The 19,405-nt window shown below is 44.0% G+C and overlaps 1 long non-coding RNA gene across 1 annotated transcript in view; it reads right to left on the bottom strand.

Annotated features, from left to right (window-relative positions):
• LOC140582328 (uncharacterized) overlaps positions 1 to 19,405 on the bottom strand; it is a 160,697-nt gene that overhangs the window by 71,308 nt on the left and 69,984 nt on the right. The window lies entirely within an intron of this gene.

Genomic DNA, 19,405 nt, shown 5'->3' with positions numbered 1-19,405 from the left:
GCTGAAAGGAACGGACTTTGGCGTAAACGACCAGTTCCCCAAAGAGATTCTGGAGCGACGCAAAGTTCTGTTCCCAATCCGACGCAGCTCCATCCAGAAGGGCTCCCGAGCTGTCATCGCCGTGGATCGGCTCTACGTGGATGGACAGCTCTACCGCGACCCTAACATCACTCCCTGGTTATATTAACGCCACTCCAGATAAGAACCTGTTATATTTTTCTTCTTTCCTTATATTTTCCTCTTCTGTTTAATCTAGCTTATACATGTTAATTCGCTAATTTAATGTTAGGTCATAACAAATACACTACCGTCAGTCTCGGCGGCGCCACAGTGCTAACAATGTTTATGTTTCTATGTTTCTCACTAATACCCTTACTCGCGTGCCCCTTTGTATGTCTTTTTCACTTCTCCCTGCTTTCCCTGCACCGATCACCTGCTTTAAATTTCTACTCAATCACACACAACACCCTCGATTTTTACACATCTGCACGACATGATAATGTACATATGTACTCAGCTTCACCACAACCACTCCGACCTTATAGTGCACACAGACATATAGGATACACACGCACACAAGCGCTCACACGCTCGTTCGTATCTGACTCATTTGCACGTGCAATATTAGCTACACACACATGTCTATGGGCACACTAAGGTTTGTCTCATGGAATGTGCATGGAGCTGGCTCCAGAGAGAAGAGGTTAAAAATATTTAGCCATCTTAAAAAACTACAGGCAGACGTTGTTTTATTACAAGAGACTCATAGACCTGCCACAGCTACAGATGAACTTAAAACACCTGAGTTTCCTAATGTGTTCTCAGCCTGTTATAACTCTAGGCAAAGGGGAGTAGCAATTTTAATACATAAAAATGTTAATTTCACATTACTCAACACAATTATAGATCCAGAAGGTAGATTTATAATCATTAAATTGTCTATACTTAACAAGAAGTTATGTATTGTTAGTATATATGGTCCAAATGTTGATAACCCTTCATTCTTCCACGTTTTCTTTACCGCACTCTCTGAACACCTAGATAGCACACTCGTTCTTGGGGGCGATCTCAATTTCGCACTAAATAAAGAAATGGACAGGCTCAGTACAGCTGCTCAGCGCAATTGGGAATCCATAAATATAGTTAAACAGTACATGAGTGACTATGGTCTTCGCGATGCATGGCGTTCTCTTCACCCCAACCGTAGGGAATATACTTTCTTCTCACACGTCCATCACTCTTACTCTCGTCTGGATTATTTCCTAATCAGTAGCTCACTGCTGAGTGACATTTCAGACACTGAGATACACCCTATAGCTGTCAGCGATCATGCTCCTGTATCTTTAACCCTAATAAATAAGAAAGCCATTCCACCAATTAGAAACTGGAGATTTAATACATCATTGCTTAAAGATGGAGATTTTATTAACTATTTCAAAAAAGAGTGGGCTTTATATTTAGACTATAATGACCTGCCTGGAACATCAGCATCTGTTCTCTGGGAAGCAGGCAAAGCTGTGATGAGAGGTAAAATAATCTCATTCTCATCACATAAAAAGAAAAGAGAAAACAAGTATATTCAGGAATTAGAAGAAAACATCAAATCCTTAGAAGAAGCTTATGTATCATCCCAGGAACAGGAAATGCTGAATAAAATACGTAAAGCAAAATTAGAATTAAATGAAATTATTCATAAAAAAACACAATTCTTAGCACAAAGACTTCGCTGGCAAAATTATGAATATGGTAATAAATCAGGTAGATTTTTTGCTAACCAGTTAAAAGTAAATAAAGAAAAAACAACTATATGTGCTGTTAAAGACTCAACTGGGGATACAGTATATGACCCTGAAAGAATAAACAACACTTTCAGGGACTTTTACAAATCTTTATACTTACCACAGATAAACCCATCTAAAGACGAAATTGATCAGTTTCTTGATAGTATAACCCTTCCGAAATTATCAGATAATCAAACGATAGAACTGGATTCTCTGCTGACACCAGGTGAACTCCAGGAAGCTTTGAACAGTATGCCCAATAATAAGGCTCCAGGCCCAGATGGATTTCCAGTAGAATTCTATAAAGAATTCTGGACAATTCTGTCACCAACATTCTACAGAATGTTGCAGGAAACCAAGGAAAATGGTAGACTACCACCAAATATGAATTCTGCCAACATTAGTCTCTTGCTAAAACCAGGCAAAGACCCTATATTGCCTACCAGCTATCGTCCAATATCACTTATTAATGTTGACCTTAAAATAATCTGCAAAGCTCTCTCAAAAAGAATAGAGAAGATAACCCCTCACATAATTCATCCTGACCAAACTGGTTTCATAAAAGGGAGGCACTCATCAACAAACACACGTAGATTACTCAATCTGATAGACTATTCGTGCAATAAAAACCTTCAAATCATAATATTGTCTCTAGATGCAGAAAAAGCATTCGATAGAGTTAGTTGGAGTTTTTTATTTGCAACATTACACAAATTTGGTTTTGGAACCTCTTTTATAAACTGGTTAAAAATATTATATAGTTCCCCAACAGCATGTGTTAGGACGAATGACCAAACATCCTCTAGCTTCTGTCTCAAGAGGGGCACCAGGCAGGGATGCCCTCTCTCCCCCTCACTGTTTGCAATTTTTATTGAACCACTAGCAGCAGCAATTAGACAGGCTATAGTGATTAAAGGCATCAAATGCAAGAATGTGGAACATAAGGTCAGTCTTTATGCGGATGATGTGTTACTTTTTCTCCAGCATTCACAAACCACTCTCTCTGAGGTAATTACATTAATAAACTCTTTCTCAAGAGTCTCAGATTATTCAATAAACTGGTTAAAATCTACAGTTCTTCCAATTAACTGCTCCTTTCAGAACTCTTCCTCCACTCCACTGCAATCTGGGGATGTTAAATATTTAGGTATTAATGTTTCACCTAGGCTGGCAGACTTAACTAAATTAAACCACATCCCACTTTTAAAGAAGGTAGAGGATGAGCTGGTTAGATGGAAGTCCCTGCCCATATCACTCGTGGGAAGGGTTGCATCAATAAAAATGATGGTGTTACCAAGAATTAATTATTTATTTGCAATGATTCCAAGTAAACCATCACCTGACTGGTTTAGATCTCTGGACTCCGCCATCTCTAAATTCCTTTGGAAAGATAAACCACCGCGTATTAGCTTAAAAACGCTGCAAAGGACCAAGGACAAAGGAGGACTAGATCTGCCTAACTTTCACCACTACTTCTTAGCCAACAGGCTTCAAAACATCTCAGGATGGCTAAAACATACCTTCTTAGATGAACCTTGGCTAGACGTAGAACAGGCTCTATGCAATAACATAGACATTTCGGATCTACCATCCATTAGCTCAAACATTAAACGACATGAATGCTTCAAAAGCATCAGTATCAGCTCTTCTCTGACAGCATGGTGGGAGTTTCTTAAAATGACTGAGTCTTCATTAATCCCATGCAAACGTACTCCCATCTGGAACAACCCTGACATACTACTAAACAATAATATGATAAATTTCCCGGATTGGAGTTGTAAAGATATTAAATACTTGGAACATATATTTGAAGAAATAGACTTTATCCCCTTTGACTTATTAGTTAAAAGACATGGGATTAACAAGAATAGATTTTTAGAATATCAACAAGTTAAATCTATAGTAAAAAGGAAATTCAAGTCTAATCAAATCAAATTACAAATACCACCAAGGGTGGCAGAATTCCTTAATCTCAAAACCCCCAAATTACTGTCTAAAATATACAGGACACTTTCTACAATGGATGATTCAATATCCCTTCCTATTGCAAAATGGGAGGCAGTTTTATCAATCAGCTGGGACCACAATTTCTGGTCTAAGACATGCTTAAAAACCTTTGAACTGATTAGAAGTCCCAATTTACAATTAATACAATACAAAATCCTGCATAGAGTGCACTATACAGGGCATCGGATGTTCAGGATGGGTTTTACATCTTCTAACAACTGCTCACACTGTCAAGGGGATACACCTGACAATTACATCCATGCTCTTTGGTTCTGTCCACCTGTTCAGATGTTTTGGCGCAGGATTTGTGAGGACTTATCAAAGTGTCTGAAATGTACCATTCCAGCCTCTCCTTCAGTCTGCTTGTTGGGTGACTTAGATGGTGTCACTACCGAGATTAACACAACCCACATGGCTTTCACCGCTTTATGCATTGCTAAGAAGACTGTCCTCATGAACTGGAAAAATAAAAATAACCTTAATATCAACCAATATAGAGAGAGTTTGCTGGACCATATTAGTCTTGATACAGCTTCTGCCGCCACATTAGACCAATCTCTCTGGGCTCCTTTGATCAGCTCCATCACCTAGTGGCGGTGGGGGGTCGCAGGTTTGTCCCGCTTCAGTCTTTGTTGTTGGTGTGGGGGGGGGCCTATGGGCTTGGGGTGTCTGGGGGTTCCCTGGGGGGGGGGGGGGGGTTTCTGGGGGGGTTCGGCGCTGGGACTGCGGTCCTGGCCTGGATGGGGCTTTGGTGGCTCTTGGGTGGCGTCTTTCTGGCGGCTGCATGCAGTGCTGCTGGGGTAGCCTGTGCCGGCGGACGTAGGGTACCAGCCTGGCGGCCGTGCTGCTCCTGGGTGGGTCCGGGGCGGGCTTGGGGTTCTGGGGGCGCTCTGCCTCCGGGCTGGGGTTCCGGCTGGGCTGGGGGGGCTTGGGTCCTGGTGGGTGGGTCGCCGGGGTGTGGGCTGGCGCGTGCACTGGGGCCCGGCCCCGGCGCGGGGACCTTCGGCGCATTGGAGGGGCTGGGGGCCTCTTTAGCTGGTGGGGAGGTTGTTACCATCTGCCCGCAGGTGGTCCCTGCCTTAGGGGTATCCACTCTGCGGTGGTGGGGGGGAATCCAATAGAGTAGGAGAATGGACCCAACCTGGGTGTCTGTTGTCTTATGTAGTCTGGGAGTTGACTGAATGGTGGGGTGGGTGTAGTTTTTCCCTCTGTGGTGGGGTCTGGTTGGCTGCCCCGGGCTCTGTGGTGCCCGGTGGTGCCGCTGCTCTGGGCCCCCGGACTGGATGGGCCTCGGCTCTCCCGCCCTGGGTGGATTTCTGGGAACGGGGGTGCTTATGGGGGTCAGCGGGGGGGCTGGCTCCAGAGGGGGGGTACTTTGCCCCCCCCGATCCTTTCCTCCCCATCCCTAAATGCTTCCCTCCTCCCGCTCCGTCACCCCAACACACATATAGGGCTTTGAGGTGCAGGTGCGTCGCTGGGATGCAGGGGAGGTATTCCTCCTCTGTCCCCCCGTGACCACCTGTGTCTCAATCACACATCACAACTTAGACACTCTCATTACTTACTCTCTCATGACACATACATTTAGGGCCTTGGGGGTGGGCACAAGGAATGGCGTCCAGAGGGCGGTCTGTTCATTCAGCCTTACCTCTGGTGCCAGTGCCCACTTCTCAATTTTAAGTTGCATATAGACATTGAGGGTTCTGGGGAGGGGCCGAGCTGACACCAGCTGCTGATTGGCAGAGGGTGGTTAGCACCATGCCCTTCCCCTGTTTTAAAGCACTTTAGAACAACACGCACCAACACCACATATGAGCGGGCGGAGGGAAGCATAGGGTCTTTTCACGCCCCCGTTCTCTGTTCACCATCTGGGGCCGGGGGCTGGGAGGAGCTGGCCGTCCGGTCGGGGTCTGGGCTGGTGGGCTTCTCGGCTGCTGTGGGGTCCGGGGTGGTCTTCTTGTCCCCATGCCAGAGGAAAAAAGGGATCCATCTCCGAGGTCTGGTGGCGGATTGCCCCTCTGGGGGCGGTGGTGCCTAGATCTCGAAGTATAGAGTATATATGGGGAGTGTGAGTGTGTGTACGGCGTTCATTTCTGTGTCTTCATGTTGGGCGAATGGGTGAATATTTGTTTATGGGTGCATGAGGGTGGGAACGTATGCTTGTGTATGTGTGTGCCTGTCTGTCTATACGTATGTGTCAGGTTGGGTCTTAGACTCCACCTGAAATAACATCTCAGGCTCTATTACCCCCCGCCACACTCCCTGCTGGTGGATGAGGCCCCCGGCCGCCGATGCGTTGGTGGTTCTCGATGTCCGGGGCTGGATGCTCTGGTGTGTGCTGACTCACTCTCGGCGGTTGCCTGCCGGGGCCTGGCCCTTCCGGCTCTGTCGGGGCCCTGGCTGGGGGGTGGGGGGGCCCTTGGATCTCTGGGCCCGGGGTCCGGTCTGCCCTGGTGTGGCCGGCCGCCGGCGGGGCCTGCGTGCTCGTCGCCACGGCCCCCTGGGGCTCCTGCGATGTGGCTGCCGGATGGCCCGCCTCCGGAGCGCTCCTCTGCCCTTTTCTCGGTGGGGGCTGCAATTGTCCCTGCGTTGGTCCTCCTGGGGTTCCCGTGCCCTGGGGGGCCTCTGGATATCTGGGGCCCGGGTCTCCTCCGTGTCGACTTCATGTCCTGGGTGGGCGGGGCTGTGGCTCCCCACACACACACTTCTAGACATTTACATGGAGAAACCTTAGGAACACCAGCGCGCTGACACACACAGGTGTGCACACAGGTGCTCACGGACACATGCTCACGGACACACACTGTCTTGATCGGCTGTTGCTTCTGGGCATGGGTTGTAAGGCTGGTTGTGTGTGCTGTTCAACAACATTTAACGTTTGATGGTCGTTGTGATTAGTACAGATGTTGTATGTTGTCTTTCTCTTTTCAACAGACATGGAAGCAGATTATCTGTTTTGTTTTTTTCTTGGTTTGTTTTTTTTTTTTTTTTTTTTTCTGTTTTCTTTCCATTCCTCTCTCTCCCTCTCTCTCTCTTCCCTCCTTCTCCTTTGTCCCCCCCTCCCTCTCCTTCTTTTGAGGAAGTAAATAAAAATATAAAGATTTGTAAAGATATTAAATACTTGGAACATATATTTGAAGAAATAGACTTTATCCCCTTTGACTTATTAGTTAAAAGACATGGGATTAACAAGAATAGATTTTTAGAATATCAACAAGTTAAATCTATAGTAAAAAGGAAATTCAAGTCTAATCAAATCAAATTACAAATACCACCAAGGGTGGCAGAATTCCTTAATCTCAAAACCCCCAAATTACTGTCTAAAATATACAGGACACTTTCTACAATGGATGATTCAATATCCCTTCCTATTGCAAAATGGGAGGCAGTTTTATCAATCAGCTGGGACCACAATTTCTGGTCTAAGACATGCTTAAAAACCTTTGAACTGATTAGAAGTCCCAATTTACAATTAATACAATACAAAATCCTGCATAGAGTGCACTATACAGGGCATCGGATGTTCAGGATGGGTTTTACATCTTCTAACAACTGCTCACACTGTCAAGGGGATACACCTGACAATTACATCCATGCTCTTTGGTTCTGTCCACCTGTTCAGATGTTTTGGCGCAGGATTTGTGAGGACTTATCAAAGTGTCTGAAATGTACCATTCCAGCCTCTCCTTCAGTCTGCTTGTTGGGTGACTTAGATGGTGTCACTACCGAGATTAACACAACCCACATGGCTTTCACCGCTTTATGCATTGCTAAGAAGACTGTCCTCATGAACTGGAAAAATAAAAATAACCTTAATATCAACCAATATAGAGAGAGTTTGCTGGACCATATTAGTCTTGATACAGCTTCTGCCGCCACATTAGACCAATCTCTCTGGGCTCCTTTGATCAGCTCCATCACCTAGTGGCGGTGGGGGGTCGCAGGTTTGTCCCGCTTCAGTCTTTGTTGTTGGTGTGGGGGGGGGCCTATGGGCTTGGGGTGTCTGGGGGTTCCCTGGGGGGGGGGGGGGGTTTCTGGGGGGGTTCGGCGCTGGGACTGCGGTCCTGGCCTGGATGGGGCTTTGGTGGCTCTTGGGTGGCGTCTTTCTGGCGGCTGCATGCAGTGCTGCTGGGGTAGCCTGTGCCGGCGGACGTAGGGTACCAGCCTGGCGGCCGTGCTGCTCCTGGGTGGGTCCGGGGCGGGCTTGGGGTTCTGGGGGCGCTCTGCCTCCGGGCTGGGGTTCCGGCTGGGCTGGGGGGGCTTGGGTCCTGGTGGGTGGGTCGCCGGGGTGTGGGCTGGCGCGTGCACTGGGGCCCGGCCCCGGCGCGGGGACCTTCGGCGCATTGGAGGGGCTGGGGGCCTCTTTAGCTGGTGGGGAGGTTGTTACCAAAAATTTTTTTTTTTTCTGTTTTCTTTCCATTCCTCTCTCTCCCTCTCTCTCTCTTCCCTCCTTCTCCTTTGTCCCCCCCTCCCTCTCCTTCTTTTGAGGAAGTAAATAAAAATATAAAATAAAATAATAAATAAATAAATAAATAAATAAATAAATAATAAATAAATAGATACAGTCCCCCGCAGAGGGGGGGTGGAGGAGGGAATATATAAAAAAAAAAAAAAAGGAAGTGGAGCCGCTGCTGTGCCTTCTTGACGACCTCTGTGATGTTCTCGGTCCATGAGATATTGTCCGAGATGAGGACCCCTAGGTACCGGAAAGTATGGACCCTCTCCACGCGTTCACCGTTGATGTATAGGGGGGTTAGGTCGGTGCCGTGCCTCCTGAGGTCAACAACGATCTCTTTAGTTTTCTTGGTGTTCAAAGTCAGATTGTTCTCTGAACACCAGGCCTCCAGCTTCAGGACCTCATCCCTATAGGCTGCCTCGTCTCCCTTAGAGATGAGTCCGACCACCGTAGTGTCGTCGGCAAACTTGACGATGAGATTGTTGTTGTGGGTCGGACTACAGTCGTGGGTGTAGAGGCAGTATAGGAGGGGGCTCAGCACACAGCCCTGTGGGGATCCGGTGCTAGTTAGGGGTAAAAGGCTGTTATGGGCAGGGTTAATCAATTGTACAGTTGTGCTTAAAATGGGGGTATAAAATCCTTCAAATACTACAAAAGTTATGTAAGAGAACTTTTGTTTTTTGTTTTGTAAACAAGTACACCTACTCTTACAGTTTTAGACTTAACAGGTTTTAAAGAATTTTGTATTATATTATATTATATTATATTAAATTAACATGACTATAGCGAATGTCTGTCAGCCCCTTTTGACAGAATGGCCTTATAGCTATGTTTTCATAGAATCTGAGCCGGAAAAGTCAGATTGCTATGCCAAGAGTACAACTAATTTGAAAACAGTGTTAGTGAAGTCATTTGAAGACTGAATTGTGTTACAGTGGAAAAAAAACACAACAGCACAATAAAGGGCAAGTGACTCAGGCAAAGTCAGTCAGAAGGGTGTGTGAACATGATTGGCAAACTGGGTGATAAGTATAATGATGAATGCCTGCTCACCAGTAAGTTCATGCTTATTTCCTTACAGTATCTCTTGAGGAGGCCTGCCAATGGTGTGGACAGTTTCAAAATAAAGATGGTGACTGGGTGAGGAAATTACTGTAGTCATTTGATAGATGGGAAAATATGGCTACTTGTCCTATACTGTATGTTGTTAATCCCACTGTAGATACTCTGTAATGGATGCCAGAGGTGGCAACACCGTGTCTGTACTGGCATGACCAAGAGCCAATTCAAACACATAACAAATGTTAAATGGTATTGCACAGCTTGTGAAGAGAAGCCTTCGCTATAAAAACGCAGCCACACTACAGTGGTATGCAAAAGTCTGCAACCGCTTGTTAATTTAGCATTTTTTCCAACTTTTGACCTTTTACTTTTAACTCCTTAGTTGAGCCAATATATTTATTTGAAAACAGTGTTACAGGGGACACAGTAATAAAAATCAAGTTTTTATTCTAGCTTGGATTTACTTTTCTGAGTTTGTTTGTTAAAGCTCCCATGTCAATTGTCTTATTGAGTAATATGCGTAATGTACTTCTCTGGCCAAAGGTGCAAAATAAATGTGTATACTTCATATATAGTAGAACAGACATGCGTCAAGCTTTCTTCATGTTCGTGTAGGTGGCCTTGAAAAAGGACTTTTTGTGTCTCAGTGATGGCTCAGTATCTGGTGGGCCACACTTTGTTCTTCATCACCTGCCTGCATCGTGTCGGCATTGAGTGAACCAGTTTGATGAGGTGATCATGGCTGATAACATGATTCCAGGCTGCATTGAGTGACTCAATCAACTCATGTTTTGATTTTGGATGTCTCTTGGATATCTCCAAAGCCACCTTGTGCCACAAGTTCTCAATCGGATTCAGATCGGGAGATTGGGCAAGCCAGTCAATTGATCGATGTTGTTCTGACGCTTCCAGTTGATCACCTGTTTGGAGCAATGGCAGGGTGCATTGTCATCTTGGGACAGGAACCAGCTTGTAAACAGCTGCTGCACTGACGGCACCATACACTTTTGCAGTACTGTGATGTACTTGGTCCCACTGACCATGCCGTCAACGATGTGCACACGTTCGACACCACTGGCAGCCATGCAGCCCAAGACCATGACCTTCAAAGGATGCTTCACAGTGAGGTTGAGGCACTCAGGCTTGAACTCCTCTCCAGGAAACCTCCTCACATAGGTGTCTGCCTGGCTACCAAACAGGCAGAAAGTGCTTTCATTGCCGAAAAGCACCTTTTCCCACGTTTCACATGTCCAGCGTGACTTCTTCCGTGTCCAGTCAATCCGGTTGCACCTTTGGACATCAGTCATCAGTGGCTTGTTGCGTGCCTTGCAACCCTGCAGACCAAACTGCGGGAACCGGCAACAAATTGTTGATGAGGTGACACTGACATGACACGGTGAGGTTAACTTGTGACTTCTCAATGGAATGCGTCAAAGTGCATGATCCTAGCATGATTTTGATGCATGTGGATGACCAGACTGAGGCGTGTCTGCCACCAAACTCGCTTTCTTCTCATGTACAATCTTTACAATTTCTCTGTGACTGCAGCCGACTTTGTTAGTAATCTGGCAGCATGAAAATCCATGAAAATTTGTTGTTCCAAGGAATATTTCTTAAATAATAGTTTATTTTCATTTTGAATTCTTCATTCTGCAAATGCAGATTTGTTTGTTTAATAAATGGTGTTGTTCACAGATCTACAAAAAGTAATGTGAGAACATGGCAATTCACTACTTTTCATGGTGCAAGGGCCCATAAACATGCACTTATCTAGTTGAAGCTGGATTTGAACCTGCAACCCCTGAATTACAAGCCCACATACTTAGACTACTGAGCTATACACTTACACTGAACTACCTTAAGTTGTAACTTTTCAAGTGGAATGAATTGCAATGTACCTGACTATAATACTCACTAAGGTCAGTTTATTTACAGTTCCTACTTTCAAGAGCCAATCTAATTAATTTTTAAGTATTTCTCCTGTAATATGTAATACACGTTTAAGTTAATTTCCAGGTAAGCATTTCAGGCAAGGCAGTGCTCATTGACACAGATTATAAAGTTTGTTTCACTCTGCAGCTCCTGGACCTGCCCACTCTCCTGAAGACCAATAGCTCTGATGTATATTTGCATAGCATGACAGGGTACTGCCTTTGTTTTAACCTTTCACCATGATGGTGTTGAATAGGGCAACAGTATAAATACCCCAGAGACTCTAAATAGTGACTGCATTTCCAACAGTAGATCCTAGTAGGATCTATTGGTTTATGTTCTATTGTGAGTACTTGGGTGGTATCTTGAAAGATGTATGTCCATGGAATAATGAAAAAAAAAGAAGCGTTTTCTCAATGCTTGTTTTCCTGCTGCAGTCTCATAACAAGCCATCTCAGGCACAAGAACTATGCACAGTTTATTTCTAGCAGCTGGAGTGATAATTTAGCCACTAACCACCTGATTTCCCTGTACATTGAACCTCCTCACCAGGCTAGATGAAAATTAACATCACACCCAAAATAGAACAACTGCTCAAGTACCTAATACAGTAGGACTTGTCATGGCATTCACATAATTTAAACCAGCAATAATGCCACTTGCTGACACAGATCCCTAGCTAAAAAGCTATCACTCTGAGCCAACAAATAGGTACTACTACATGGAAGAGACTTATATCTGTGGCATTCCATTTTCAGTTGCGGTGGGTTTCTAAATTTGGGCTTCCAAAAATCAAGCCTAATAAAAAAATTTAAATATTAAATGAGCAAATTGATTTGATTTGTCCTTCTATCCCACCTTGTGATCTAAAAAGCAATGAGGCTGCCACACATAATATCAGCTCTATGGAAATACAGTCCCATAGCCACTACGGGAGCTCTCACCTTCTTTCACAATTGTGTTGTGCAGTCTAACAAATGGCCCTTAAGCCATGAACAGTAGTGAATGTAGTGAATTACTATGTTCTCACATTACTTTTTGTAGTTTTGTGAACAACACCATTTATTAAACAAATAAATATGCATTGCCAGAATGAAGAATTACAAATGAAAATAAACTATTATTTAAGAAATATCCCTTGGAACAACAAATTTTCATGGATTTTCATGCTGCCAGATTACTAACAAAGTCGGCTACAGTCACAGAGCAGTTGTAAAGATTCTACAAAAGAAGAAAGCGAGTTTGGTGGCAGACACGCCTCGGTCTGGTCATCCACATGCATCAACATCATGCTAGGATCATGCACTTTGACGCATTCCATTGAGCAATCGCAAGTTGACCTCACCTCAGCTACTGCGTGAGTGGTCAGACAGCTGCCATGTCAGTGTCACCTCATCAACAGTTTTGTCTGCGGGGTTGCAAGGCACACAACAAGCCACTGATGACTGATGTCCAAAGGTGCAACCGGGTTGACTGGACACGGAAGAACTCACGCTGGACATGTGAAAGGTCCATGTGAAAAGGTGCTTTCCGGCGATGAAAGCACTTTCTGCCTGTTTGGTAGCCAGGCAGACACCTATGTGAGGAGGTTTCCTGGAGAGGAGTTCAAGCCTGAGTGGCTCAACCTCACTGTGAAGCATCCTTTGAAGGTCATGGTCTTGGGCTGCATGGCTGCCAGTGGTGTCGAACGTCTGCACATCGTTGACGGCATGGTCAGTGGGACCAAGTACATCACAGTACTGCAAAAGTGTATGGTGCCGTCAGTGCAGCAGCTGTTTACAAGCTGGTTCCTGTCCCAAGATGACAATGCACCCTGCCATTGCTCCAAACAGGTGATCAACTGGAAGCGTCAGAACAACATCGATCAATTGACTGGCTTGCCCAATCTCCCGATCTGAATCCGATTGAGAACTTGTGGCACAAGGTGGCTTTGGAGATATCCAAGAGACATCCAAAATCAAAACATGAGTTGATTGAGTCACTCAATGCAGCCTGGAATCATGTTATCAGCCATGATCACCTCATCAAACTGGTTCACTCAATGCCAACACGGTGCAGGCAGGTGATGAAGAACAAAGTGTGGCCCACCAGATACTGAGCCATCACTGAGACACAAAAAGTCCTTTTTCAAGGCCACCTACACGAACATGAAGAAAGCTTGACGCATGTCTGTTCTACTATATATGAAGTATACACATTTATTTTGCACCTTTGGCCAGAGAAGTACATTACGCATATTACTCAATAAGACAATTGACATGGGAGCTTTAACAAACAAACTCAGAAAAGTAAATCCAAGCTAGAATAAAAACTTGATTTTTATTACTGTGTCCCCTGTAACACTGTTTTCAAATAAATATATTGGCTCAACTAAGGAGTTAAAAGTAAAAGGTCAAAAGTTGGAAAAAATGCTAAATTAACAAGCGGTTGCAGACTTTTGCATACCACTGTAGTGTGGCTGCGTTTTTATAGCGAAGGCTTCTCTTCACAAGCTGTGCAATACCATTTAACATTTGTTATGTGTTTGAATTGGCTCTTGGTCATGCCAGTACAGACACGGTGTTGCCACCTCTGGCATCCATTACAGAGTATCTACAGTGGGATTAACAACATACAGTATAGGACAAGTAGCCATATTTTCCCATCTATCAAATGACTACAGTAATTTTCCTCACCCAGTCACCATCTTTATTTTGAAACTGTCCACACCATTGGCAGGCCTCCTCAAGAGATACTGTAAGGAAATAAGCATGAACTTACTGGTGAGCAGGCATTCATCATTATACTTATCACCCAGTTTGCCAGTCATGTTCACACACCCTTCTGACTGACTTTGCCTGAGTCACTTGCCCTTTATTGTGCTGATGTGTTTTTTTTCCACTGTAACACAATTCAGTCTTCAAATGACTTCACTAACACTGTTTTCAAATTAGTTGTACTCTTGGCATAGCAATCTGACTTTTCCGGCTCAGATTCTATGAAAACATAGCTATAAGGCCATTCTGTCAAAAGGGGCTGACAGACATTCGCTATAGTCATGTTAATTTAATATAATATAATATAATATAATACAAAATTCTTTAAAACCTGTTAAGTCTAAAACTGTAAGAGTAGGTGTACTTGTTTACAAAACAAAAAACAAAAGTTCTCTTACATAACTTTTGTAGTATTTGAAGGATTTTATACCCCCATTTTAAGCACAACTGTACAATTGATTAACCCTGCCCATAACAGCCTTTTACCCCTAACTAGCACCGGATCCCCACAGGGCTGTGTGCTGAGCCCCCTCCTATACTGCCTCTACACCCACGACTGTAGTCCGACCCACAACAACAATCTCATCGTCAAGTTTGCCGACGACACTACGGTGGTCGGACTCATCTCTAAGGGAGACGAGGCAGCCTATAGGGATGAGGTCCTGAAGCTGGAGGCCTGGTGTTCAGAGAACAATCTGACTTTGAACACCAAGAAAACTAAAGAGATCGTTGTTGACCTCAGGAGGCACGGCACCGACCTAACCCCCCTATACATCAACGGTGAACGCGTGGAGAGGGTCCATACTTTCCGGTACCTAGGGGTCCTCATCTCGGACAATATCTCATGGACCGAGAACATCACAGAGGTCGTCAAGAAGGCACAGCAGCGGCTCCACTTCCTGAGAGTCCTCAGGAAGCTGAATCTCAACCAGGATCTGCTTCTGACCTTCTATCGCTCGTCCATTGAGAGCCTCCTGACGTACTGCATCACAGTGTGGTACGGCAGCTGCACCATGGCAGATAAGGAGAGGCTTCATAAAGTTGTCAAAGCTGCCCAGAAGATCATCGGCTGCCCTCTCCCCTCTCTTATGGACATATACACCTCCCGCTGCCTCAGCAGAGCAAGGAACATTATCAAGGACACATCCCACCCTGGCTCTGATCTGTTCAACCTGTTGCCCTCAGGAAGACGCTACAGGTGCATCAGGACTAGGACAGACAGACTCCGGAACAGTTTTTTCCCTAGAGCCATACTCACACTGAACACACACTGAACACACACTGTACACACACTGAATACACACAGAAAACAATCACTCCCCCTACTATGGTCTTCCTCCCCTTTCTCCCTTTCACACACACACTAAAAAATCTTACCACATCTATTTATTATATATTATCACTGTGTAATAATCCGGTCAATGTGAAATTGTGCATTCGTTCACTTTATATACATATGCTAGTGCAATAAGATATATTACACTGTCACTTTAATACTTTCTATTTCTTTACATTGCTTATTTTTATACATATTTTATACATACTTTTATACTACTTCTCTTTTTATATTTTATATGTATATGTTTGAGCACTGACCCAAGGAGATGCTTTTCATCTCATTGTATATGTAAAAAATGTATAATGACAATAAAAGGCATTCTATTCTATTCTATTCTAACTGTGCAGTATCTGTACAAACTGGACACATCTGGTTTGACTGCCCCAAAGAGCTTTGGTAAGTTAAAGTTTACCTTGCCTTATGTTTCTGTTACAGTTTTTCTGAATTGCTAAAAGACTAAACCTGATTCTTGGAACAAAACTTCCAATTGCCAAAACTCATTTATTGAATCAATCACTCTTTTGGTGAAACTTTAAACACAATTTGCAGATTTGAGCAAAACTCTAAACACATTCCCATTCATCAAAACACATTTTGCACTGTGGTGAACTTTGATGCAAAATAGAAAACACAGGCTGCAGAAGTTCAGCACAGCCACCATACAGTAGTCATCATTTAAACACAATGACTCAAAACTGTTCACACATGTTTCTAAACATGAGAAGAAGCCAAAGAGTGACTAGAACATACAATATGTGCTAGATGAGAGTGCAAGTGCCACTGGTGAGTTGAATTTCGACGTCAACGTACAGATGGGTCACACAGAGGATTCTTCCCGCATCACCCAGCAAGGTGTCCCTATTGCTCACTACCGACAGTTACCGTACTTATGACCAGAGACCCACACAACAATTACGTTTCAAACATTTTCAGACAACTTCACATTATATGTGATCGTAGAGCTAAATTATTCCCTATTAGTTATGAAAGATTATACAATTTCTTACTTACACGGTGACTATACCCTTCTTAGAATGCATTTTCCACCATCACTGATGTATTTACCCGGGACTAAGCTTCTAACTACAGCTCGTGAGTTGTTTGAAATACGCAACTTAAGGACAGTGTTTGCGAACGTTCCTTCGAACTATGGTTTTGGGAAAGGTTAAGGAAGAGCTTTTTCCCCCAGGTCATAATGCTCCTAAATCAGGACAATACTCAATGCCTCTAGGTAGGCTACTGCGTCACCCTGTCCAAATCATTGGCACATACCTCAGGCCTCTTGCACATTGCACTTATATACCTCTTACCTATCACTTATGTATAGATTATGTACAGCTGAACATTTCATATATTTTTTATTTTATTATTTTTCTATATTTTGTTACTCTCTTATCAAGCACAGCTGCTCAGAGTGACCAGGGTTACATTCCACTACATGTTGTATGTGTACAACTGTGTACGTGACGAATAAACCTTTTGAATCTTGAATCTTCAATCTTGAATTTTCGTAAAGTACAAATTCCGACCTTCCTGGCAATATATCACATGTGCTGGGGCCTCACTTCTATGTGCCACTTCCGTGGACTTTTAGTTTAAGATTATAGATAGCAGCTTCCCCATGGTTACAGTGTACAGGGCGAAATGCACATTTAGAAATCCTGCCCTGGGAAGTTCCATGCATTTCCGTATAGTACAAATTGTCAGCTTTCCGGCAGTATATCACATGTCCCAGGGCAGGATTTCTACGTGCCACTTCCGTGGACTTTTAGTTGAAGATTATTTATGCCAGCTTCCCCATGGTTACAGTGTACAGGGCGAAGTGCACATTTAGAAATCCTGCCCTGGGAAGTTCCATGCATTTTCGTATAGTACAAATTGCCAGCTTTCCGGCAATATATCACATGTCCCAGGGCAGGATTTCTACGTGCCACTTCCATGTTTCAATATAACAGATGCTTTAATTGCAATATCCTTTTTATTTTATTTATTTCGTGTATTAATTCTGATAAAATGGCTTGTAGAGTGGCAACCACGTTTCTACGTAGATATTTCACAGGAGTGCTTTCAAGCTGTACAGTATAGCTGTACTTATATGAGAAAATGTAATCAGATAACACCAAAACAGTTCAATGGTGCTTGGATGTGAGATCTACAGAAATACAGAATTACAATAAAATACTGACATGTTTGGTGAAAGACATATTTATTTATTTATTTATTATGATTTATTTTATTCGTCAGGAACAGGCATCCATAAACATTGACGTTGGTAGCCATGGACATCCACATCTGTCTGACGGGACAAGAGAGGGGAAAAAATGCAGATTATCCTCGACCAGAGAACGCTCAACAGATAATATATAGAACATTTTCACATGTTTAACAAATTAACAATGAAATTAATGTTAACATTAAGAACAATACGATTTCGGACATCCGTATTGTACTGCCTGCGCAGTTGCACCGCAATGCTGAGCTCCTCCTTTTGTTTACGTTCGGCGGAATCCGGCGGAATCCGCATTTTACCCTCACCCTTAAATGGCCGCCGAAATAAGCAAGACAGTTTCTTTCCAGAGAAGGAGGTGTGGTCAACTTAACACTGACCGTGTAAAAATTAATAAACGACCGATATATGCACCGACACTTTCAAGAACGGATTCTTGAAGTGTTACTCTTGCTAGATTACCTGTTGAAATAACACTTACCTTTGTTGATTTCAACTAACACTGAAAAATTAACACTGTCAGTTTTGCTGTGAGGGTAGAAAGAGCTACGGCAGGCTGCAGAGCTTTCTCCTATAGAGCTCCTCAGCTGTGGAATGGTCTTCCATTCCACCGGATGTGCGGGTTTCAGGCTCACTCTCAATATTCAAGTCTAGACTAAAAACACACCTGTTTAGTTTAGCTTATTGGGACACTAATTCTAGCTCTAGCTAACTTCTCACTCCCAGTTAGACCTATAGTGTGAGGTGTAGAGCTGGGTGGGGATCGGTGCCATTGGCTTTGGATAAACTGAATTGACAGTGCTGTCACTCTAGCTTCACAATCGCTTGTGGGATTGGAGTGCTGACATTTCAGGGACTCCCCATGCCTGCATTCCCACCTGCCTCTCCCTCCTACTTATGCTGCCATAGCCATATCTGCCGGAGCATTGCACTTCATATTGCACTCAACTACCTTTTAGCACTGCCTATAGTCTCCCTTACTTTGACTAATTGCCTGGAGCACTCAATCTATCAAGATGTCCAGCACACCCTGCTACATGTGACGTCGCCTCTAGAAATGACGTCCGTGCATCCAGCTCGCCGTTCTGCCTGTGTCATCTTCCTTGTATGACCTGCTCCCAGCCTTCTGGCTGCCTGGCGATTGGAGGGAGCGTTGGCACCGGCTTGTCATCTCCCCCCTGCTCCCCATTTGTGTTTCAGATTTAATTGTATTTGACTCTCCCTGCCGGCCCCTGGAGGATGGGCTCCCCCTTTGAGTCTGGTCCCTCCCAAGGTTTCTTCCTTCTGGGGAGTTTTTCCTTGCCACTGTCGCCTATGGCTTACTCACTGGGGGCTTTGGGTGGGGATGCTGTAAAGCGCTTTGAGACAATGTAATGTTGTGATAATGCGCTAGGGGTGTAACGATACACCAAAGGCACGATTCGGTTCGGTTCACGGTTTTGGAGCCTCGGTTCGGTTCGGTTTCTGTTTGCTGTGGGTTAGGGTTGATGTCATCTTAACAGCAATGCTAAGGAACAATAGATTCACTTAATAACAAGAATAACTAAACTTTTTCTTTATTAACTTTGCCATCACATTTTTAGTACAGTCAGGATACCTGAGTAAACAACAAAAATTAAATAAATACCTCCAATATAGACTAGTCAGAAAAAAACAATTCTAATACTAACTTTAGAATATAATATTTAGAACAAAATTTAGAACAAAAGCTCATCATTACTAATACAATTTAATCAAATGTGATAAAATAAAGATGTGTTTAAATTGGTTAAATTAGTTAGAGACAAGTGACGTCAACCTCAACAATGGGCAGCAGGGGGCGTGAGAGTACCGCGGTACGCCACG

This window comes from Paramormyrops kingsleyae, chromosome 24, assembly GCF_048594095.1.
Source record: "Paramormyrops kingsleyae isolate MSU_618 chromosome 24, PKINGS_0.4, whole genome shotgun sequence".
Taxonomy (NCBI): Eukaryota; Metazoa; Chordata; class Actinopteri; order Osteoglossiformes; family Mormyridae; genus Paramormyrops; species Paramormyrops kingsleyae.
This window is presented reverse-complemented; position numbering and strand designations above follow the sequence as displayed.